This window comes from Castanea sativa, chromosome 5, assembly GCF_040712315.1.
Source record: "Castanea sativa cultivar Marrone di Chiusa Pesio chromosome 5, ASM4071231v1".
In the NCBI taxonomy this organism is placed as follows: domain Eukaryota; kingdom Viridiplantae; phylum Streptophyta; class Magnoliopsida; order Fagales; family Fagaceae; genus Castanea; species Castanea sativa.
In genome coordinates this window covers 21,899,145-21,907,114 of record NC_134017.1, presented here as the reverse complement: position 1 = coordinate 21,907,114, position 7,970 = coordinate 21,899,145, and the positions used below count along the sequence as shown (strand labels likewise).

Below are 7,970 nucleotides of genomic sequence, written 5' to 3'. Positions count from 1 at the left end.
ATTGAATAATGCTAAAGATACAAACTATTTTACAATTTTTTTTTAGAAATTGCTGATGTGGTGAGTGATAATTAGTAAATGAATAAGTGATATTAAGGGTAGGCCTAGATGAAAACCAATAAGATGTTGACCATATTAAAATTTTGTAAAAATGTTGTAAAATAGTTTGTGTCTGTAGCATTACTCTTGTTTATTTTATTGTGTAAGGTTGTAACCTTATGCTATAACTAATTTTGTAGCTAAATTTTGTCCCTTAATTAGTCAATCTGCTTACACACTTTCCAAATTATGCAATCTGCTTACACATATTCCCAGCTTTAATGTTATGTTTGTTTCAATGAAAAATGTTGTGTAAAGATTTTATTTCATATTTTCCAGTATTTGGTGGTATCAGAAAAAATGAGTCAAATGAAAATTATTTTTTGCAGATTATTTTTATCTCACATCAAGTTAAATAAGGGGAGTTAAGAGATTGTTTTTCATTTCATTTAAGGTTACTAATAAACATAGGAAAATGAGATAGTATTATAAAAAATAATTTTTAGAAAATGATTTATTTTCTAGAAAACATTATCACCTAAACAAACAGAGCGTAAAACAATTACAAATGACTTCATAGAATTCTTAAAAACACATAACCTTAGGCCTTGGCCAAGACGTATGGTCAACCAAAAACTTATTTAACTTAATAGGAAACATATTTAATCTTAATTCAATTTTCTTATACAACTCTTCCTTCGTATTAATAACTTTTGAGATTTTAAATAAACAAAAAAAATATCCCACTAAGAAAAACAAAAAAAGAATTCCCAAAAAATTGGCATTTTATGTTGCTCAAATATGCTGATAATCAATTTTCCTAGGAATTGATATTTTAGATGACGTTATATTTAGAAAAATATAAATTTTAATTTTCTTAAATAATTTTTTCACGAACTCATTAGTAACAAAAAAAAAAAAAATCAAAATCTAATCATTATAGATATTTTCAAAATTTAATCATTAGGAAAGTAATATTAATTGTGCAAACCAAAGTAATATCAATTGATTTTACCAATTTAATTTATTTATTTATATATTTTTTAATGAATTATTGTATTTTTTTTTTCCATTATTTTACTCTCACTTTTTAAATTTTATTCGCTCATCCATTAGAAACAACTATGGAAAATTATTTAAAAATTTCACTTCTTGTTACTAACCAAAAATCGTCTTCCTGAACCTATAAATAATGGTTTCAATTTTAGTATTCATATAATAGAAGTTCCAAGGTTCTCAAAAAAAAAAAATAATAATAAAAAGAAGAAAGAAGAAGAAGAAGATACAAGAGAGGGGGGGGGGGGGGGGGACAGTGACAATGAAAGGAAATTGTGTTAGAAGATTGATGATTATAATGGTTTTGATTAAGCTTTTTCATGTTGAAGTGCAAGCTGAAGATTCCCCTCCTCATTTTCTCTCTCTTCTCTCTCGCAAAGCTGCAATATTTGTTTCTAAAGAAATGCATAATTGGAATATTTGTTGGGATTTATGTGGAAGGTCAATCTTTTCTCAAAGGAAATTCTATACTTCTTTTATTAGATGTATTTCTAAGTGTGAAAAAAAAGATGATGGGCAAGAATTAATGTCTTGATATTCGCGTATAGAGAAGCAAACTGATGCGCGGATGTCTTGGCTAGAATTGGCAGCTCTAGCGGCGAGCCATTTATTTTGTTTGCTCTTTACCGCCTGTGATGGATCAGCTTTGTACCCTTGAGAAGGAATGAACCTTTTGTAATAGACTTATTTAATTTTAATGCAAGTTATCCTCATTCACCAAAAAAAAAAAAAAAGTCTTGATGTTAATCGACATGCCTTTTGCCATTTAACTTGAAGTAATTTTGTTCTATCATTTTTATTATATATTTTTTAATAAATATTAATTATAATATTGAAGTATTTTCTTAGTTTATATATAAATCTTTTATTAATGCTCGTATAGATATACTATGGAATTGTTATTACAAGCACGAGAGGGACTGTAGATTATTGAGAGAGAGGGAATGTAGATTGTTACTTGGTCTTTGTTAGTGACTTACTAGTTTTTTTCTCTACAACGCAATACATGTTTCTATCAACAATAAGCGGAAAGTAATGACCATCACTGGCCCTTATAGCTAAGGAGTGGTAAAGCTAAAGTTCATTGATTTTGTTGGGAAAGAATTTCTGTGGGAGGATTACCTTTATTTTGTGAGGTTTTATATTAATAATACTGGCTTCGAATACAATGATCCATGCTAAGTGAGGGTTTTTTTCTTTTAATACTAAATGTATGTTTTTCTTTAGAACTCATTTCTCTCTCCTTTGTACGTGTGTGTTTGTTTCTTAAAAAAAAAAAGTGCATGGTTTTCTTTTATTAGAGATATTACCAAAGAAAGAGTAAGTTTGGGTATCTTGCATACATATATAAGAACTCTTTGTTTGGTAATATCTCTAATAATATTTGATATATCCATGGAAGACAATTGCTCTTTTGTAATGTAAGATGCCAACTAGAATCTTTAGATGGTATCTAGTTGGTAAGATACTGGACTAACAAGTCTTAGGATTTAGGTTCGAGCCTCAAACAACTAGTTGTGTGTTGGTGCTCCTTATATCCCACCTCTATTCCAAACGGTCGACTTAAAAAATACGTGAGTTTTTCACACAAACTGAGAATATGCGGTCTTGCTCGGAAGTGGGTATGATGTACTATGGTCACATCGAGGTAGGAAACCCACACTAATCACCCCCATCTATCCATTATTATTTACAAAAAAAAAAAAAAAACCATTATCACTTTTTTTTTTTTTTTTAATTGTTTTTATCAAGATGGATAAAGGGTGACCACTAAATATCATCAATTTTTGGAAATCAAAAACAATAAAAAAAAATAATTTATTTATTTTTTAAGGGAAACAAAACAAAATTTTTTTTTAAAAGCAAACTAAACTTTTATTTCACTTCATACACTACTGATTTTTTTAATTTACATACTAATAAATTTAGTATATGAGGGCGTTTGGATCCAAGTTTCTAGGTCCACGTCCGCGTTTTGCTTCTTTTTTTTTTTTAACCCAGCCGCAAGGTTTGACTTTTCAGCCATGAACAGTGCACAAATGCACTGTTCATGAGTCCCACAAATTTTACTTTTCAGCAACTTTTTCATTAAAAATGGATCCCACGGTACTATTCACACATTTAAAAATTATTTTGCTACAGTGTTTTCAGTTTTCAGTTTCAGTAAAATAAGTTCTATCCAAACGGACTCTATATATAATTTTTAGTGGGCTAGAAAATACTATTGCTTAATTTAGTTTTAAAATTTAATAGTAATGGGCCCAATTAAATGAGCATAGGCCCATCCCGTTGAGCAGTGATGCAGTCCAACTACAAAATTATTTTGAATTTCGAAAAATGCCACGCCCCTACCCTGCTTTCCCCGTATAGTTATAAATTGTAATCCCTCACATAAACCCACTCTCTGTTTTAGATTTTGAAATCAGAGAGAGAGAGAGAGAGAGAGGTATCAGCAATGGAGGTGGGGTTATTTTGATCCGAAGAGTGATGAGGCAAAAGGGTGGGGAGTGCAGAGAGCGCCGTCTCCGTTTGCTTCGGAGGTATTCTTCTTTCTCATCAATCTCTTTGCTGCTTCCGTTTCTCTTTCTTTCTCTCTCTCTCGTATTATTCTCTGTGTGTCTGTGACTCTATTCTTATGTATTCCTTTGTCAAAACTCAAAAGATCACTTTGTTTGTTTGATCCATAGGGTGATGGGGCAAAAAGGGTTTTTCTTTTTGCCACGGTCATGGGTTCTTGCACAGGTAATTTCCTCTTAATTCAGAATTTGGGCTTTGATTTTCATGAATGAAAAGTTTCTATGTTATTTCGAGCAACTGTTAGATTAATAATTGACAACATAAATTTTTATTGTGAAAAATTGAAACAATTGCATGTTAATAGATTATAATCCCCAAGCTATATTCAAATGTTAAAATGAGATTGTATCAAATTAGTTTTCTGTAAACAAAATTTTCAAGAATAAACCAAACTCAGTTAGCAATATTTCTAAGGATCTTGTCAAATTCCTAATATGTCTCTGTAATCATGGTGGTTCTGTTGTAATTTGATACTTTCATGTTTGAAATAGAATTTTTAAGTTTGAGTAGGAGCCGCCTACAATTAACTTGTTTGATATAACATAGAGATGAACTGAATTTGTTAAGACCAGACACCAAGTAAGTTGTGTGTGCTTCAGTTTGTAATGCCTTGTCTCGTTTCAATAAAATTATTCATGCTTATATAGAAGTTGATGTAGTGCCTTAAAATATGTGAAACTATGGTAGCTGTGTTTGAGTCAATTGTTTTACCTCGTTTCATGCTCAATTTTCTCTTCAACCTTCTATTCCCCTTTAAACAGTCAACTGACATTTGAAGATACATTTTATAGCTGTGTTTAATACTAGGTATTGGTTTTTTCAGTTGCAACAATATCTATCTCTTTTCAATTTTGAAATTGGGAAAACAAAACTTTTTCTCAGACATTAGAAAGAGAAGCATTTGCCTACCTTAAGAGCTGATAAGTTTGATTATTATGTGAATGTCAGAAGAAAAAAGAACAAATTATTGACTGTTGGAATCCATTATCAGTCAGAATGATTAAGCTACAATGTAAGGATAATGGTGAAACATTTTTTAACTCAATTAAATTATGCTTTGCTGTGACATGGCATTCAGAGATGTGCAGGAATGTCTACAGTAATTTACAACGTGGGAGTGATATTGTCACTTCGAGTAATATCACCATTGCTAAATACATTTCACTACTTGTGATTATTTGTTTCCCTCCTTGTAAACCATAATTTTTTTCTTGAAGATTCACAAATTTTTGTAGAAATTATGAATCCATGACCTTCACGAAAATTTCTAGCAGAAAAATACCATGCACAATGAAGGAAACTTAGTTACCAATACAACAACCAAAGGGCTAAGCTAAAACTGTCTTCTTTAAGTTCTGTACCCCTATTTTATCAGGAAAGTTTCATTAGAATTGACCAAGTGGAGATTCTGTGGAAGACTGCTAGAAATGTTAATTCAATAGCAGCCCCTGGTGGTTGATGCTTAATCATTATTAAGCTGGCAAGTTGTTTCTCTAAGATAATAAGAGATACATCTCTCTAATGCATTTCTTTGAGTATGGGTGTGTGGGGTTTGTTGTTAATCTGCTTGGTTGTAGGCTATCTGATTTCCTTCTATTATTTATTTGGTTCTATTTTGATAATTTTCACAAATTTCTTTTCTTTTTCTTTAGGATTTTTTCCTTGGCTAGCTTTGACCTGTTTCTCAATTCTTGTTTTAGCCTTGTCATTTTCATTTTCTTTTATCTTCTTATTTTCTTGGATTCCAAAGAAATTCTCATCTATTTTTTCTTGGTTTTCCAATCTTCTGCTATTTTTTTTTTCAGCTAGATTTTTAAGATAATTTATTTGTTCTAGGATTTTTAATCCAAGTGTAGTTTTTTTATGTTGCCCTCTTCCTTTTTTGCCGTCTAACTTTTAATTTTGTATCAAGGTGATCTTCTACACTTAGAGTAGTGTAATTCTAGTAAGCCTAGTTGATCATCACCAATAATCATATATCCTGCATATTCTTCTTCTACTGTCTTGGATTTTGCGGACATTCTAAATTTTTGCTCATTAGCAACTCTTCCTTTTTTAGGTATTTGCTAACTTTCAATTTATATAAATTTAGTGCATTCTTGAATCAATTGTTCTATTAGGTTTTTTTTTTTCTCGAATATGGAGCTTTGACAGTTGCACAGGCTATCTGGTTAAACTGATTCTTGAGGGGTTTCAGAAGAAATTTTTCCTCTAGATCTTGTTCTTGTGTTTTTCTACGGACTTGAGGGTTGGGTACTTCCTCATCTAATGAACTGCTTATTTCTGCTATTCCTTGATATCATTTTCTTCTAATGTAGTAGGCTTTCAAATATATTTTTATTATATTTCTACCTGTTATCCCATAAAGTGTTTAAATATTATTGTTGAAACAACCCTCACGTTGATACAATTTGCATTGTAAAAAAAATCAAGAAATGATTTTTGCTTTGTGGGCATTTTTATATTCTTGGTATATATTTCTTTTGGTTTCGGAATAATTCTGTAGGTAGACAAGAGCTTGGCCTATACTGGAGCTGCTGATGAGAACATTTTCCAACTCTAAGGAGAGATAGACATTCTAGAGCAAATAGTGACGGAGCTGCTGATGATTCTGCTCAGAAGCAGGTTGAGTTTTCTGCTGCTTATGCTTTAGACTTGTGTTTTATGTTCAATCAGTGCTTGAAAGTGGATAATATGCTTTGCCTGCCCCCCCTATTTTTCCCTCATTGTTTTATACTTTTATTGTTTGCTATGCAACTGGCTTTTTAACATTTCTGAAGTAGACAGAATTTTTGCAGCGTATTTTCTTTCATTTATCTTGGTTGTTGAGAGTGTCATGATCTAAATTTGATCCATACATGAATCCATTTCGATCATTTAGCACTAATTCAATTTTCCTTATTACATCTTTGATAATTATGTCCTTCCTTTTTACTTCTGCCCATCTCATTTTTGGCTTTCCTTTGGACTATTTTCACTCTACCTGCATTTAACTAACCTCAAAACTTTGGGACCAAGGCTTTGTTGTTCTTGTACTTACATCAAATTACTCTTTTGAGCCACAGGGTCTACATCAGGAATGAGTGTTGTTCCTGTACAGTTTTAAACTGTAAATTGTGATGGTGTAGTGCAGCTTTATGCTAAAAAGTCTGAACTGGTACTTTACCAAGGACATGCTTTTCCCATATTGAGTCAAACTTTCAACCTGATCACAAGGCACCTACCAAAATCCAAATATAGTTGATGGAGTGAAACTGCTTTAGCAAAGAAGCACTCCTAAATGTTGTTGCTTTGTTGTCCAAGTCTTTCAGCTTACTTTGCCTTATTCCTTTTGGAAATGACTTTGCTTATAATGTGAACATACTATAGATAAAACTTATGACTATTTTTGTATTTTGAGGTGGTTAGATTTTATCCTTTTGCTTTCTACATGCTTGCCATAGTCCTGGAGTACTTTGCTTGGACCCAATGGCCAAGAGTGAGTACTCTGACTTTGCAGGCATCTCAAGTTTTCTCAAAGCAGTCTCCTGATACTGGTTCTGCTGGTGTGTAATAGTATCTTCCTTCAGAGAAAGGGTGTAGTGAAAGAACAGAACTTTTAGAGGTGATGCTCTCAGACTTTTATTGATTTCTCATTTTTCCTTCCATGCAATATTTGGTCTAATTAGGGCAGTGCTATTTGAGCTCCATTTTTGGTACATGCACTTTTGTAATAAAAAGAAAAAGAAAAAGAAAGAAAAAAGAACTGATAATGTGAAAGCTAAGAGTGAAGCCTAAATTTGCCCTTTGTTATTGTTGTTATAACATGACATCAATTTGAATTGTCTGCAGGACCCTTTTACTGCTACTTATTCTTTGAGTCATGTTCCAATCCTTGGGAGGTATGCAGTTCAACCCCACAACATTAGGCATGGCATGCAATGTTCTTTTGTAATGGTAATACGTAGAATCCAAAGTACGTAATCTTCACACTTTTACTCTACATCTTTTTTCTTTTTCTTTTTAATTACTTAATCTTCAGCTCGTAATTAGACTTATGTTATCATATTAGGGAAGTGTGTATGTTTTTAAAATTGTGTACAATATGTATCCATGAAACTCTAGATCCTTGTTCTATAACTGTTTGGTCATAATTCTAGGGAGAGAAATACGGGTGAATGGTGAGAGATTAGAAAATAGTCACACTTCCATCATAAAACTATTGTACCGCATTTTCAAATCATTGATTATTAGCCAATAGAAGAACGACATGAAAGAGAGAATTCACTTGAGTTAAGGAATGATCATTAAAGGGGACA

The 7,970-nt window shown here is 31.8% G+C and overlaps 1 long non-coding RNA gene across 1 annotated transcript; it reads left to right on the top strand.

Annotated features, from left to right (window-relative positions):
• Positions 1-3,526: 3,526 nt before the first annotated feature.
• LOC142634529 (uncharacterized) lies at positions 3,527-7,625 on the top strand. Its single transcript, XR_012844202.1, has 4 exons — positions 3,527-3,635; positions 6,179-6,297; positions 7,229-7,276; positions 7,504-7,625. It is a non-coding gene; the product is annotated as an uncharacterized LOC142634529 (long non-coding RNA).
• The last annotated feature ends 345 nt before the right edge of the window (positions 7,626-7,970 follow it).